The sequence below is a fragment of the Lissotriton vulgaris genome, chromosome 2_1 (assembly GCF_964263255.1).
Source record: "Lissotriton vulgaris chromosome 2_1, aLisVul1.2, whole genome shotgun sequence".
NCBI classification, from domain to species: Eukaryota; Metazoa; Chordata; class Amphibia; order Caudata; family Salamandridae; genus Lissotriton; species Lissotriton vulgaris.
In genome coordinates this window covers 177,737,378-177,753,508 of record NC_141687.1, presented here as the reverse complement: position 1 = coordinate 177,753,508, position 16,131 = coordinate 177,737,378, and the positions used below count along the sequence as shown (strand labels likewise).

Here is a 16,131-nt window from a genome sequence, read left to right as displayed (position 1 = left end):
AATCCCTTAATGAAATGGTTATTGCAATATGCTACATTGATTATTGAACTGCTCCCTTTACTCCCCTCTGATGAAATGCTTTGATGAAATAGAGATACTGTGATTTTTGATTACCCTGACTCTGCTCTAGATAAAAGCTTTTTAATTTTTACTCAAACTCACTGGAGTGGCGTCAGTCATTGCGTGCGTTTTATTGTCTCAGTAGATGCGTGTGCTGTGTGGTCACTTAACACCTAAGCTTTCGGGTGCCTACCTGCTCGGGCCAAGCTACCCCCCGGGGAACTGGTGACCCCAGTTCCTACAGTGAGGCTAGTACACCCTTGTCACTCAGTTTGGTGATTTATCTACATTTTTCTGTCATGTTAGTCTTAGGCGCCACACACAAATTGCACAATTACTACTGGATTTATATCTGAACAATCCTGCAGTTTTGTTGCTCTAGGAAACAAATCCCAAATAACATGTTTTAATGAGATGCATCGGCTGTGGTGTAAGTGCAAGAGCATCCAAAGAGGACAATCCTGCGCCTGAGAAGTCCTAGCCAATATTCAAGGCCCAGATTTACTTATTTTTCACGCAAAGTAGTGCAACAACCAATTTATTTTGTGCTGTGCTGCTTAATGCAGAAAACTCAGGTCCTGAATAACAATCTTTTGCGAAGCACAGCACAGCAAGCCTTCCTGCTGCGCTCCCCTACATCAAAAGAAAAAGGCAGGGATGCGCCGTATCTATCAGATACAGCGCATTGCTGTCCTTTCCCCCTGCGCTGGTGCACCAATAGCTGCCATGCGCTAACGCAGGCACCCTTGCACCATGGACACCTGCTGCACAAAAGCAATCAATGGAGTCGAAAGAGGAAAAACACAAGTGGAAATTATGTTATTTCTCCTTGCTTGGGCGATGAAGTTTCTATTTAGTCCTGAGGTCCTCAGGACACAATGGAACCTCATCACCCCACCTCTCAGCAATCCTATTGTGTGGGGCTTATTGGAGGAACCAGGAGGACTAATTGGCCCCTAAGGACCCTCAGCATCAAAGGGGGCTTCATCCCCCAACCCAGACCACACCATGAGGCGTTCTTGCAGAGTAAAGTAGAGAGGGGGCGGGGCCTCCATCAAGTTGGCGATTTCCGTTTCTTTCCTATTTTAGGAAGGGGGCAGTGTGCTCCTCTTCCCTTGATACTTTTGGGCCCTGGGGCCCCCTTCCCCCGGGCTGAGCCATTTTATATATGTATGTATTTCTTTTAAGGAAGGGGGGCTGTGTGGACCACCTTTCCTGGGCCAGTGTTGGCCCTGGGGACCACAACCCTTGGGGCATGTCCTTTATTTTTTATTTTGACTTTTTTAGAAGGGGGCTGCGTGGTCCCCTCCTGAGCCCTATATTGCCTTGGGGACCCCATCCCTCTGGCATGGCCACATCCTCTCTTTTTCTAAATAAATAAAAATGGGTAGGGGTCCTCCGCTGCCCCCAACCCGGGCCTTTTTCGGTCCCGGGGACCCCATCTCTTGGGGCCAGCATTTATATTTTGCATTTTTTGGAGGGGGGTTGAGCGACCTCACTCCTGAGGCATATATTGCCCTGGGGACCCCATCCCCTGGGGCATGGTCACGTTCTTAGGGACCTTGGGGGGAGCCCCAAGGCCCCTGGGGTCCCTGCCGGCATTGCTTTTGGGCAGAGGGAGCTGCCAACATGCAGCTCCCTCTGCCCAATAGCAAGTCTGCTTTGCTTCATGGAAGTGAGAGCATTTTTCCGGCTCTTGCTTCCATGAAGCAAAGCAGAGTTTGCTATATCATGGGGAAAGCACTGCTCCCGCCAAGCCATAGCAAACTGCAATGTCCTGGGGGCGGGCACTACAGCACATTGCTGGAGCCGGGCTTCGGGGGTGGAGGTCCCCAGGGCCATGGAGGACTCCTGGAGGGGAGCCGTGCGGCCCCCCTCCCATCTTCTCCGTAGCCCCAGGGAGGTGGTGGTCCCTGGGGCTGGGGGTCCGCAATGGACCCCGTCTTCATTTATTTTGTGCCCCAAGGAGGTGGCGGTCCCCGGGGCAGAGTGGGGGGCTGGAGCACCCCCATGTAGGTGGAAATCTTGCCTCAGGGAGGTGGTGGTCTCCGGGGCAGCGGAAGAAGGTGGGCCACCCCTCATTATATTATTTCAGCCCCGTGAGGTTGCCTCCCTGGGGCTGTGAGGGGGGGGGGGGGCAGGAACACCCCACGCATTTTTTTAAAGCCCCGGAGGTGGTGGTCCCAGTGGTGCTTGGATCTGCGCAGGCCCCCGCATCTATTTAGATAATTGCCCCGGGACCTGCCCACCCAGGGGATTAAAGAAAATAAAGTGCTTGAGCCCGTGCTTCATTTAAAAAAAATGTTCTGCGGCTTTCGCACAAATCCAGACAATTCTTTTTTTTAAAGAAGCTTTTTTTGGCTCTCTGGGTCCCTGAGGGACCCCCTGAGCCGGCCTAGGGGGGTCAGGGTGTTTTTACCCTGCCCCCTTTTCTATATTCTTAATGTTTTTTAACCTTTTCCCTTGTGACTCGGTTCAACAGAGTCACAAGAGGGCTGCCAACACTTTCTGGTTGGAACTGTTGGCAGCCAATCAGATCGCAGACTTGAGATATATGGATAGCTGAAAAATGTTTACATTTCTCAGCAACTACTGAACAGATTTAGACCCTTCAACAAAAAGAGGTCAGGCTGTAGACGTGTCTAAAGTTTCCTATGATAATGAACAAAAAGAAAACGCATTTTGCAACCCCCCCTTTTTCTCCGCCCTCGCTTGACAAATCACACTGAAACTTTCAACACAGCAGCTGACCTGACCGCCCCATTAGTTTTAAAAATTGTAGATACTGGCAAAAGAAAAACACTTTTTGAATCGAAACAAGGTCCTAACTATAACTACCTACTGGCGACAGCCAGTAGGTAATAGATATATCTCTATCTATCTCTCTCTCTCTCTCTCCCTCTATATATATATATATATAAATATATATATATATATATATATATATATACGGCTCCAATCGCCGAGTCACCAACCACGACAGCTCCTGAATGAAGGGTGCGTCGTCAAACAAGGACTGACTCGACCACGTCCTTAATTTATTCAACAATCCTCTACATGAAAGCACAGGAAGACGACGCCATGTTCTGCTTTTTAAGAGATTTATTTACACAAGTCGACTGCTGGGACGCGTTTCGCCTGTTCACCAGGCTTGTTCACCACAGGGAAAATAAAGTTTGCCATATTTAACGCCCATCAACACCATGTCACGTGAATGAAACTACACTGGCATTGCTATGGAAAACAGACTCGTAGTTTCTCGAGATGTTAATTCAATATGCGGCTTAACATTCAGGGTAAATGCATTTTAGTCAACATATTCAGCGTAAATACATTTTTGTCAACCAAAATAATTATAAAATTGAAAAGTACCATATCTTAAATGTATTATGGTTGAACAACATTTCAATAAAGTGTCATTGTGCAATTCAAATCCATGCTACAATTCATCGTATGAAATCAATATCGAGCAAGTGCTCGAATAAACCATTCCGCTGCGTTTTTGTTTTTGTTTTTGCCGGTAAGTTTTACGTGTGTAGCCCAAGTGGGCATTTCCATTAAGCAACATACATTTTGTGTCTATCATTCTACTCTGGACTTTAAACATATAAACTAAATGTAACCTTAAAATAAAAATATTTTAAAATTACTGCAAACATCGTAGGTTTTTTTTAAATTGCTTAATAGTTACAAATGTCTGTGAAGATCGTCTTCCATGGTGAGACCTCCCGGGTACTTACTATTCAATTTAATTATGTACATTGACTCCAGTTTACGCAACTTTTTCTCATAATTCCCACCTCTTACATTTTGCTTGACCGCATCTACCACAAAGTAAGACAATCCTGCAATATTTCTCTGATGTTTTTTATCAAAGTGTCTTGCGACAGGATATGTCTTGTCTCCATTTTTTATGGCACGCAGATGTTGCAAGATTCTCATGTGTGCAGGGAGGGTAGTGCTGCCTGTTGGGGTTCAAGGGGCCTGGTGCCTTCTGTCTAGTTTCCCGTTCATTGGTTTTAGCTTAAGGTGCCAAGTGCATATGCGAATTTATGGATGCTCCCTAGGGCTCGCTTTAAAAGGAGGCGACCACCAGGAAACAGGTGCTTGGTTTCTACAATGGTCCCTTGCCGTGTGTTTCCTGTTCCTGTTGTTCTACCTTGTTCCCTTTCCTTCGAGCTTTGTTCCAGCGGTCTTTTTAAGTGCTGGGTGTTGATTCCCTTTTTTCCCCGTTACCCTGTTTCTTATTCCCTTGGGTGTTGCTGAACCCTTACTGGGGACCTGTTTTTGATCTACGGTGAAGTTCTGGATTCGCGACTGCGTTTCCTAGAGTTCTAGCGTCCCGTTATTTACCCCTTTTTTGTATCGAAACCACCTTGTTGTATGTTGTTTGGGTGGTTTCACGAAGGAGCTGAATAACAGCCGTTTTCATGTGCTACTTTCGTGTTTTTTATCAGATTCCAGGGGTTTTTAGGTGTCTTTCGGATTCCCTTGATGCCTTTTCTCCCCTGTCCCTTTTTGCCTTATGTTTGTGTATTCCACCTCCTCTGACATTCTCGGTGTTTCCCGAGGGGGCGTGGTTGGTCTGGGGTTACGCAAGAAACAACCAATACGATTGCGTTGGAAGAAATCCTGTTTCGTAACAAGCCACTCCCGTTTGTTAACTGGGGTAAGCAGGGAGGTCGGTAGTTCGTGTGTGTACTTGGCACTGGTAATATTAGTAGGGGTGTGTTTAAACTTGTCCCCTTTTTTCATTTATAGTGGTCTCGTCTGAGTCAAGTTGTCAGCTGCCAAGAAGCCAGAGGAGACGAGCTTGTTCCCCAAGACCTTGGGTTTCCTTGTTTTGTTACCCACCTTCTCCCGGTGTCGTGTTCTCCACCACTCGGTTTGATTGCGTGTGTTGGGGGTCACGGCGAGGGTAGAGGATTGGGACATTCTTCACTCCTGCGGTGTTGGGCTGGTCGGCATCGGAACAGAAAACCAAGCCCACAAATGAATACGCTGCCCGAGTGAAGAATGGTTGAGGAGGCAGTGGCGGGGGCTTCTTCTATGCGGGAACTTATGCAGGCCATAGAACTCATGCAGGGGGAAGTCCAATCCCTGCGTCAGGAGAATCATGAGTTACGGGTGTCACTGAGTGAGGTGAAGGAAAGCACGAAGAGAAGAGGGAGGGATCCCTCAGTAAAACCTAGGCCCCCCTTGATTCAACCAGCCACATTCAAATATGAGAGGAGTGGGGGGCAGAGTGGGTCTTCTTCTCCTTTGTCTACATTTTTCTGTCATGTTAGTCTTAGGCGCCACACACAAATTGCACAATTACTACTGGATTTATATCTGAACAATCCTGCAGTTTTGTTGCTCTAGGAAACAAATCCCAAATAACATGTTTTAATGAGATGCATCGGCTGTGGTGTAAGTGCAAGAGCATCCAAAGAGGACAATCCTGCGCCTGAGAAGTCCTAGCCAATATTCAAGGCCCAGATTTACTTATTTTTCACGCAAAGTAGTGCAACAACCAATTTATTTTGTGCTGTGCTGCTTAATGCAGAAAACTCAGGTCCTGAATAACAATCATTTGCGAAGCACAGCACAGCAAGCCTTCCTGCTGCGCTCCCCTACATCAAAAGAAAAGGGCAGGGATGCGCCGTATCTATCAGATACAGCGCATTGCTGTCCTTTCCCCCTGCGCTGGTGCACCAATAGCTGCCATGCGCTAACGCAGGCACCCTTGCACCATGGACACCTGCTGCACAAAAGCAATCAATGGAGTCGAAAGAGGAAAAACACAAGTGGAAATTATGTTATTTCTCCTTGCTTGGGCGATGAAGTTTCTATTTAGTCCTGAGGTCCTCAGGACACAATGGAACCTCATCACCCCACCTCTCAGCAATCCTATTGTGTGGGGCTTATTGGAGGAACCAGGAGGACTAATTGGCCCCTAAGGACCCTCAGCATCAAAGGGGGCTTCATCCCCCAACCCAGACCACACCATGAGGCGTTCTTGCAGAGTAAAGTAGAGAGGGGGCGGGGCCTCCATCAAGTTGGCGATTTCCGTTTCTTTCCTATTTTAGGAAGGGGGCAGTGTGCTCCTCTTCCCTTGATACTTTTGGGCCCTGGGGCCCCCTTCCCCCGGGCTGAGCCATTTTATATATGTATGTATTTCTTTTAAGGAAGGGGGGCTGTGTGGACCACCTTTCCTGGGCCAGTGTTGGCCCTGGGGACCACAACCCTTGGGGCATGTCCTTTATTTTTTATTTTGACTTTTTTAGAAGGGGGCTGCGTGGTCCCCTCCTGAGCCCTATATTGCCTTGGGGACCCCATCCCTCTGGCATGGCCACATCCTCTCTTTTTCTAAATAAATAAAAATGGGTAGGGGTCCTCCGCTGCCCCCAACCCGGGCCTTTTTCGGTCCCGGGGACCCCATCTCTTGGGGCCAGCATTTATATTTTGCATTTTTTGGAGGGGGGTTGAGCGACCTCACTCCTGAGGCATATATTGCCCTGGGGACCCCATCCCCTGGGGCATGGTCACGTTCTTAGGGACCTTGGGGGGAGCCCCAAGGCCCCTGGGGTCCCTGCCGGCATTGCTTTTGGGCAGAGGGAGCTGCCAACATGCAGCTCCCTCTGCCCAATAGCAAGTCTGCTTTGCTTCATGGAAGTGAGAGCATTTTTCCGGCTCTTGCTTCCATGAAGCAAAGCAGAGTTTGCTATATCATGGGGAAAGCACTGCTCCCGCCAAGCCATAGCAAACTGCAATGTCCTGGGGGCGGGCACTACAGCACATTGCTGGAGCCGGGCTTCGGGGGTGGAGGTCCCCAGGGCCATGGAGGACTCCTGGAGGGGAGCTGTGCGGCCCCCCTCCCATCTTCTCCGTAGCCCCAGGGAGGTGGTGGTCCCTGGGGCTGGGGGTCCGCAATGGACCCCGTCTTCATTTATTTTGTGCCCCAAGGAGGTGGCGGTCCCCGGGGCAGAGTGGGGGGCTGGAGCACCCCCATGTAGGTGGAAATCTTGCCTCAGGGAGGTGGTGGTCTCCGGGGCAGCGGAAGAAGGTGGGCCACCCCTCATTATATTATTTCAGCCCCGTGAGGTTGCCTCCCTGGGGCTGTGAGGGGGGTGGGGGGGGGCAGGAACACCCCACGCATTTTTTTAAAGCCCCGGAGGTGGTGGTCCCAGTGGTGCTTGGATCTGCGCAGGCCCCCGCATCTATTTAGATAATTGCCCCGGGACCTGCCCACCCAGGGGATTAAAGAAAATAAAGTGCTTGAGCCCGTGCTTCATTTAAAAAAAATGTTCTGCGGCTTTCGCACAAATCCAGACAATTCTTTTTTTTAAAGAAGCTTTTTTTGGCTCTCTGGGTCCCTGAGGGACCCCCTGAGCCGGCCTAGGGGGGTCAGGGTGTTTTTACCCTGCCCCCTTTTCTATATTCTTAATGTTTTTTAACCTTTTCCCTTGTGACTCGGTTCAACAGAGTCACAAGAGGGCTGCCAACACTTTCTGGTTGGAACTGTTGGCAGCCAATCAGATCGCAGACTTGAGATATATGGATAGCTGAAAAATGTTTACATTTCTCAGCAACTACTGAACAGATTTAGACCCTTCAACAAAAAGAGGTCAGGCTGTAGACGTGTCTAAAGTTTCCTATGATAATGAACAAAAAGAAAACGCATTTTGCAACCCCCCCTTTTTCTCCGCCCTCGCTTGACAAATCACACTGAAACTTTCAACACAGCAGCTGACCTGACCGCCCCATTAGTTTTAAAAATTGTAGATACTGGCAAAAGAAAAACACTTTTTGAATCGAAACAAGGTCCTAACTATAACTACCTACTGGCGACAGCCAGTAGGTAATAGATATATCTCTATCTATCTCTCTCTCTCTCTCTCCCTCTATATATATATATATATATATATATAAATATATATATATATATATATATATATATACGGCTCCAATCGCCGAGTCACCAACCACGACAGCTCCTGAACGAAGGGTGCGTCGTCAAACAAGGACTGACTCGACCACGTCCTTAATTTATTCAACAATCCTCTACATGAAAGCACAGGAAGACGACGCCATGTTCTGCTTTTTAAGAGATTTATTTACACAAGTCGACTGCTGGGACGCGTTTCGCCTGTTCACCAGGCTTGTTCACCACAGGGAAAATAAAGTTTGCCATATTTAACGCCCATCAACACCATGTCACGTGAATGAAACTACACTGGCATTGCTATGGAAAACAGACTCGTAGTTTCTCGAGATGTTAATTCAATATGCGGCTTAACATTCAGGGTAAATGCATTTTAGTCATCATATTCAGCGTAAATACATTTTTGTCAACCAAAATAATTATAAAATTGAAAAGTACCATATCTTAAATGTATTATGGTTGAACAACATTTCAATAAAGTGTCATTGTGCAATTCAAATCCATGCTACAATTCATCGTATGAAATCAATATCGAGCAAGTGCTCGAATAAACCATTCCGCTGCGTTTTTGTTTTTGTTTTTGCCGGTAAGTTTTACGTGTGTAGCCCAAGTGGGCATTTCCATTAAGCAACATACATTTTGTGTCTATCATTCTACTCTGGACTTTAAACATATAAACTAAATGTAACCTTAAAATAAAAATAAAAATATTTTAAAATTACTGCAAACATCGGAGGTTTTTTTTAAATTGCTTAATAGTTACAAATGTCTGTGAAGATCGTCTTCCATGGTGAGACCTCCCGGGTACTTACTATTCAATTTAATTATGTACATTGACTCCAGTTTACGCAACTTTTTCTCATAATTCCCACCTCTTACATTTTGCTTGACCGCATCTACCACAAAGTAAGACAATCCTGCAATATTTCTCTGATGTTTTTTATCAAAGTGTCTTGCGACAGGATATGTCTTGTCTCCATTTTTTATGGCACGCAGATGTTGCAAGATTCTCATGTGTGCAGGGAGGGTAGTGCTGCCTGTTGGGGTTCAAGGGGCCTGGTGCCTTCTGTCTAGTTTCCCGTTCATTGGTTTTAGCTTAAGGTGCCAAGTGCATATGCCAATTTATGGATGCTCCCTAGGGCTCGCTTTAAAAGGAGGCGACCACCAGGAAACAGGTGCTTGGTTTCTACAATGGTCCCTTGCCGTGTGTTTCCTGTTCCTGTTGTTCTACCTTGTTCCCTTTCCTTCGAGCTTTGTTCCAGCGGTCTTTTTAAGTGCTGGGTGTTGATTCCCTTTTTTCCCCGTTACCCTGTTTCTTATTCCCTTGGGTGTTGCTGAACCCTTACTGGGGACCTGTTTTTGATCTACGGTGAAGTTCTGGATTCGCGACTGCGTTTCCTAGAGTTCTAGCGTCCCGTTATTTACCCCTTTTTTGTATCGAAACCACCTTGTTGTATGTTGTTTGGGTGGTTTCACGAAGGAGCTGAATAACAGCCGTTTTCATGTGCTACTTTCGTGTTTTTTATCAGATTCCAGGGGTTTTTAGGTGTCTTTCGGATTCCCTTGATGCCTTTTCTCCCCTGTCCCTTTTTGCCTTATGTTTGTGTATTCCACCTCCTCTGACATTCTCGGTGTTTCCCGAGGGGGCGTGGTTGGTCTGGGGTTACGCAAGAAACAACCAATACGATTGCGTTGGAAGAAATCCTGTTTCGTAACAAGCCACTCCCGTTTGTTAACTGGGGTAAGCAGGGAGGTCGGTAGTTCGTGTGTGTACTTGGCACTGGTAATATTAGTAGGGGTGTGTTTAAACTTGTCCCCTTTTTTCATTTATAGTGGTCTCGTCTGAGTCAAGTTGTCAGCTGCCAAGAAGCCAGAGGAGACGAGCTTGTTCCCCAAGACCTTGGGTTTCCTTGTTTTGTTACCCACCTTCTCCCGGTGTCGTGTTCTCCACCACTCAGTTTGATTGCGTGTGTTGGGGGTCACGGCGAGGGTAGAGGATTGGGACATTCTTCACTCCTGCGGTGTTGGGCTGGTCGGCATCGGAACAGAAAACCAAGCCCACAAATGAATACGCTGCCCGAGTGAAGAATGGTTGAGGAGGCAGTGGCGGGGGCTTCTTCTATGCGGGAACTTATGCAGGCCATAGAACTCATGCAGGGGGAAGTCCAATCCCTGCGTCAGGAGAATCATGAGTTACGGGTGTCACTGAGTGAGGTGAAGGAAAGCACTAAGAGAAGAGGGAGGGATCCCTCAGTAAAACCTAGGCCCCCCTTGATTCAACCAGCCACATTCAAATATGAGAGGAGTGGGGGGCAGAGTGGGTCTTCTTCTCCTTTGTCTGTTACAGTGAACACTCCTGTGCCGGTGCCTCTAGCAGCTCCAGAGAGGTTTTCCGGGGACAGTAGCAGATTTGCTATCTTTATGAAACAGTGCCATTTGCACTTCATGTGTCGACCAGCCGCTTTTCCTGACGATACCACTAAGGTAGCGTTTGTGATTTCATATCTTTCGGGTACTGCTGCTGGTTGGGCGGTCCCCTTAGTCGAAAACAATGAAGCTGTGCTAAGTAGTTTTCCGGCCTTCAAGCTCCAGATGCATAGTCTGTTTGCTAAGCATGCGTTCATGCAGGCAAGCGATGTTGAATTGTTAAAGTTACGGCAGGGTAAGCAGGATCTTCTGGGTTATGTGGCTACCTTTAATCGCTTAGTAGCAGAGACACAATGGCCCATGGCAAAGAGAACCTCTTTATTTTATCAGGGCTTATGCAAGGAATTGAAAGATATTGTTTCACAGGTTGTAGACCCCCCGAAGATTGTGTTGAGTTCATCGATTTGGTTGTAAAACTCAACCATCGAATGAGTGAAAGAAAAGGGGAAAAGATCAGGTTTCAACCCCCAAAGACAACTGTAACCAAGAGAGAAATAAATTAAAATGGAGGTGTTAAGACCGATCCCGATCCTATGCCATTGGGTGGGGTGCGGGGTCCCTTATCCAAGGAGGAAAGGGAGCGGAGACGGTTGTTGCAGTTGTGTTTGTATTGTGGGAGGGGTGGACACTTCGCACGAGAGTGTCCAGTGAAACCGTCCCGGATACCGGTGAATAAGGATGTGGCTTTCGTGGGAAGGGGGTGTGAGAGGCCTTCTGTCCTTGAGAGGGAATATTGTAATCCATATGATGTACAAGGGGCGGTTCAAAAGGTCCTGCATCATTTCACGGTGTTGGCTTGCTTCGCTTATTCATCTACTGGTAGAGCTTCCTTGTCGGTGTTATTAGATTGTGGGGCCACAGGGAACTTTATGGATATCGGGTTGGCCGAGAAGTTGATGGTTCCGTGCGTGATGAAAAGACAACCTGAACCTGTGAGGGCTATTGATGGCACGGAGCTAACCTCTGGGTCGATTGTTCGACAAACCGAACCTCTGTTGATGACATTTGATAATGGGCATTCTGAGACAGTCTGTTTCGATCTGATAGCCGCACCAGCTTTTGGGGTGGTACTCGGGGTGCCCTGGTTACAGGCCCATAATCCCAGGATTGATTGGGCGCGTAGGTTGGTCACGCTCGATTCAGAGTATTGCCTTCTTCACTGTTATTGTGAGGCGACTGATTGGGTGTCTCCGTTCTCTTGTGCAGCGAGTGGTTGCGTTCAGAACAGTTTGCCTCCTTCGTTTGTGGCATACAAGGAGGTGTTTGATAAGGATCAGGCGTGTGTTTTGCCACCACACAGGGCTTTTGATTGCCGAATTGATCTTGTTCCGGGGGCCATATTGCCCTGTAGTAGGGTTTATGCGTTGCCGGAGGAGAAACATCTACGGCAATATTTGGATGAGATGTTAAAGAATGGGTTTATCCGACCTTCTTCTTCGCCTGTATCATCCTCCATATTTTTTATACCGAAGAAGAAGGGTGATCTTTGCGCTTGCGTGGCCTACAGAGCATTGAATAAGGTCACGATAAAGAACAAGTACCCATTACCTCTCATACCGGTGTTATTAGATCAGCTGCGACATGCCAAGGTGTTCACAAAGCTTGATTTAAGAGGTGCTAACCATCTCGTTCGCGTCCGAGAGGACGACGAATGGAAAACGGCGTTCCGTACCAAGTTTGGTTTGTTTGAGTATTGTGTTATGCCTTTTGGTTTGTGTAACGCCCCTGCCGCTTTTCAGTGTTTTATTAATGAGGTTTTGCGTGAGTTTTTGGATATCAGTGTGATTGTTTACATTGATGACATTTTGGTTTTTTCCCAGTCCTTTGAGGAACATGATGCTCATGTTTCGCAGGTTTTGTCTAAGTTGTTGGAACACGTTTATATGTCAAGCTGGATAAATGCACATTTGGTGCGACACATGTTGAGTTTTTGGGATTCTTGATTTCTGCGGATGGTATTAAGATGGATCCCCGGAAGATTGAAGCTATTGTCAACTGGCCCACACCCACATGTGTTAAGGATGTACAGGTGCTACTTGGTTTTGCCAACTTCTACAGGCGTTTTATCAGTCACTTCTCTGATATTGTTTCGCCCATGACGGCATTGTTGAAGAAGGGAGTGGTGTTTGATTGGACGCCTGCAGCACAGTTGGCTTTGGAAAGTTTAATCAGGCTTTTTACATCTGCTTCTGTGTTGATGCATCCTGATCCTGCCCTTCCGTTTTATGTAGAGGCGAATGCGTCCCAGCTAGCAGTTGGGGGCGTGTTGTCTCAGCGTGACAGTGAATCTGGAATGATGCATCCGATTGCGTTCTTTTCAAAGAAACTACTACCGGCTGAGCAGAATTATACGGTGGCCGAGAGGGAGCTATTGGCCATAAAGCTGTCTTTTGAAGAATGGCGCCATTACCTTTGGGGGGCTCGTCACCCCATTACTATCTATACGGATCATAAGAACTTGGAGTTCTTCCGGTCCGCTAGGGCTTTGACTCCCAGACAAATGAGATGGGTGCTATTTTTTAACGAACACGATTTTACCATCACGTATAGGCCAGCTGCTCAACAGGGGAAGTCTGATGCATTATCTCGGATTTATGCGGATCGGTCACAGGGAGAGAGGGCAGAAGAGTCTTGTTTTATGATCCCCAGTGATAAGATCGTTGGTTGTGCCTCCATAGATGACTTTATGGCTAAAGTGCAGGATGAAATGAAACAGTTGGATCTGGCTCCGTGGCTGTTGGAACCTGGGTTTACGTTGAAGGATGGGTTGTTGTATCAGGCAGAGAAGTTGTTTGTGCCCCCTGAGTTGCATACACTGGTTCTTACATACTGTCATTCATCGTCCTTGGTTGGGCATCCTGGGGTCAATAAGACCAAAGAGCTGTGTATGCGTTGGTTTTGTTGGAAGTCTCTGGCCCATGATGTACAGGTATTCGTGGCCTCTTGCCCGGTGTGTGCTGTTAGTAAGTCCTCGCACATGTCTCCATCTTGGTTGTTGCACCCTTTGCCAGTGCCTCCCTCCCCCTGGCATTCGGTCAGTATGGACTTTGTGACCAATTTGCCGCTTTATTCAGGATTTACGGCCATTTTGGTTGTAGTGGATCTATTCACTAAAATGGCACACTTCGTTCCCTTGCCAGGGTTACCTACGTCCAGAGAATTGGCTGATGTGTTTATGGCCCAAGTAATCTGATTGCATGGGGTGCCTACTGCTATTGTTTCAGATAGAGGGTCACAGTTTGTTTCACATTTTTGGACTGCCCTGTGTCGGTCATTAAGGATGTAGGTACGTTTGTCAACAGCTTACCATCCACAAAGCGACGGGCAAACAGAACACACCAATCAAACCATGGAGCAGTATTTGCGCTGTCTGCTAACGTCACTGACGGGCAGTTGGGTACAAGCCCTTCCTGTGGCTGAGTTTGCATATAATAACAGCATGCACTCAGAAATAGGTATGTCACCGTTTTATTGTTCGATGGAGATCCATCTCAAGACAATTCCTATTCAGCCATCTGAGAGGGTGCCAGCAGTGGATTCCCTGAGTAGGGGTTTGATTGGTATCTGGAAGAAAGCCCAACAGCAACTAATTGAGTCCAAGAAGGCCATGAAGGTACAGGCAGACAGGCATAGACGGCCAGCTCCTCTGTATGCAGTAGGGGATAGGGTTTGGCTAGCAACGAAGAATCTGAAGTTGCTGGGTCCAAGAAAGTTACAGCCTCGGTTTGTGGGTCCCTTTCCTGTCCAGAAGGTGGTGAATCCAGTTGCGATTAGGTTGACTTTACCAGCTGAGTATAGTATTCATCCTGTCTTTCATACCTCTTTGTTGAAACCGTATGTCATCACATCTCAAGAGTTGCCACCTCCTCCTCCTGTTTTGATTGATGATAACGTGGAGTACGAGGTTAAAACTGTATTGGATTCCAAGGGGATGAAGGGACAGCTGCATTATCTTATTGATTGGAAGGGATATCCCCCAGAGGACCGTTCTTGGGTTCCGGCAAGTAGGGTGCGTGCTGCCCGGCTGATTCGTCTGTTTCATCGCCTGCACCCTGGGAAACCTAGGCCAGTAGGAAGGCTTTCGTGGGGGGGGTACTGTTGGGGTTCAGGGGGGCCTGGTGCCTTCTGTCTAGTTTCCCGTTCATTGGTTTTAGCTTAAGGTGCCAAGTGCATATGCAAATTTATGGATGCTCCCTAGGGCTCGCTTTAAAAGGAGGCGACCAACAGGAAACAGGTGCTTGGTTTCTACAATGGTCCCTTGCCGTGTGTTTCCTGTTCCTGTTGTTCTACCTTGTTCCCTTTCCTTCGAGCTTTGTTCCAGCGGTCTTTTCAAGAGCTGGGTGTTGATTCCCTTTTTTCCCTGTTACCCTGTTTCTTATTCCCTTGGGTGTTGCTGAACCCTTACTGAGGACCTGTTTTTGATCTACGGTGACGTTCTGGATCCGCGGCTGCGTTTCCTTGAGTTCTAGCGTCCCGTTATTTACCCCTTTTTTGTATCCGAACCACATTGTTGTATGTTGTTTGGGTGGTTTCACGAAGGAGCTGAATAACGGCCGTTTTCATGTGCCACCTTCGTGTTTTTTATCCGATTCCAGGTTTTTTTATGTGTCTTTCGGATTCCCTTGATGCCTTTTTTCCCCTGTCCCTTTTTGTCTTATGTTTGTGTATTCCACCTCCTCTGACATTCTCGGTGTTTCCCGAGGGGGCGTGGTTGATCTGGGGTTACGCAAGAAACAACCAATATGAGTTCGTTTGAAGAAATCCTGTTTCGTAACAAGCCACTCCTGTTTGTTAACTGGGGTAAGCAGGGAGGTCGGTGGTTCGTGTGTGTACTTGGCACTGGTAATATTAGTAGGGGTGTGTTTAATCTTGTCCCCTTTTTTCATTTATAGCGGTCTCGTCTGAGTCAAGTTGTCAGCTACCAAGAAACCAGAGAAGACGAGCTTGTTCCCCAAGACCTTGGGTTCCCTTGTTTTGTTACCCACCTTCTCCCGGTGTCGTGTTCTCCACCACCCGGTTTGATTGCGGGTGTTGGGGGGTCACGGCGACGGGAGAGGATTGGGATGTTCTTCACTCCTGCGGTGTTGGGTCGGTCGGCATCAGAACACTGCCTACGTACTTCAAGCCACATGGGCATATGAGCACGTAGACAGCATGGTCAGTTTTGCAGTGAAAATGCCCTTTGATTTTAAATTTCCTACTTGAGAGGTTTGACGAGTAAGTAGAGGTGTTTTTGCCATGAATGCATGCCTTGCACTTCTGGCACTTCAAAAAACCCTCTTTTTTAGTAAGCCACAACTTCGCTGGTATTTTAGGAAGTGGAGTTTTGAAAGTATTGCTTACCATCATCTGCTTAAAGCACCTAGCTTTACGAAATGTCAATTGAGGTTTTTTAGTGACAATTTTCCCCAGAATTGGGTCACTTCGTATTAAGTGCCAATTTTGTTTAAAATACTTCTAACCTGATTGTGTTGGGTATTGTAAGTAGTTATCATTCTGCAGATACTTTTATTTTCATTCTCTTTTCTTTACGTACTGTTGCTTTTTCCAAAAAGAATTTCCTCTCTAGGTTTTTTCTTCGCTTTTGTAACTGCTAAGGTGACACACTCTGTTGTGTATCCTCTCGCTTTGAAGCGTTTACTCAGATTGTCAAGGGCATCATCACATGTACTGTTATTACTGCAATCACATATGGTTCGTAAACTCTCCCCATACGG

General features: G+C 47.2%; 1 protein-coding gene across 2 annotated transcripts in view; it reads right to left on the bottom strand.

The window, feature by feature from the left end:
- The window catches only part of LOC147729785 (septin-4-like), a 320,572-nt gene that overhangs the window by 104,776 nt on the left and 199,665 nt on the right, over positions 1–16,131 (bottom strand). The window lies entirely within an intron of this gene.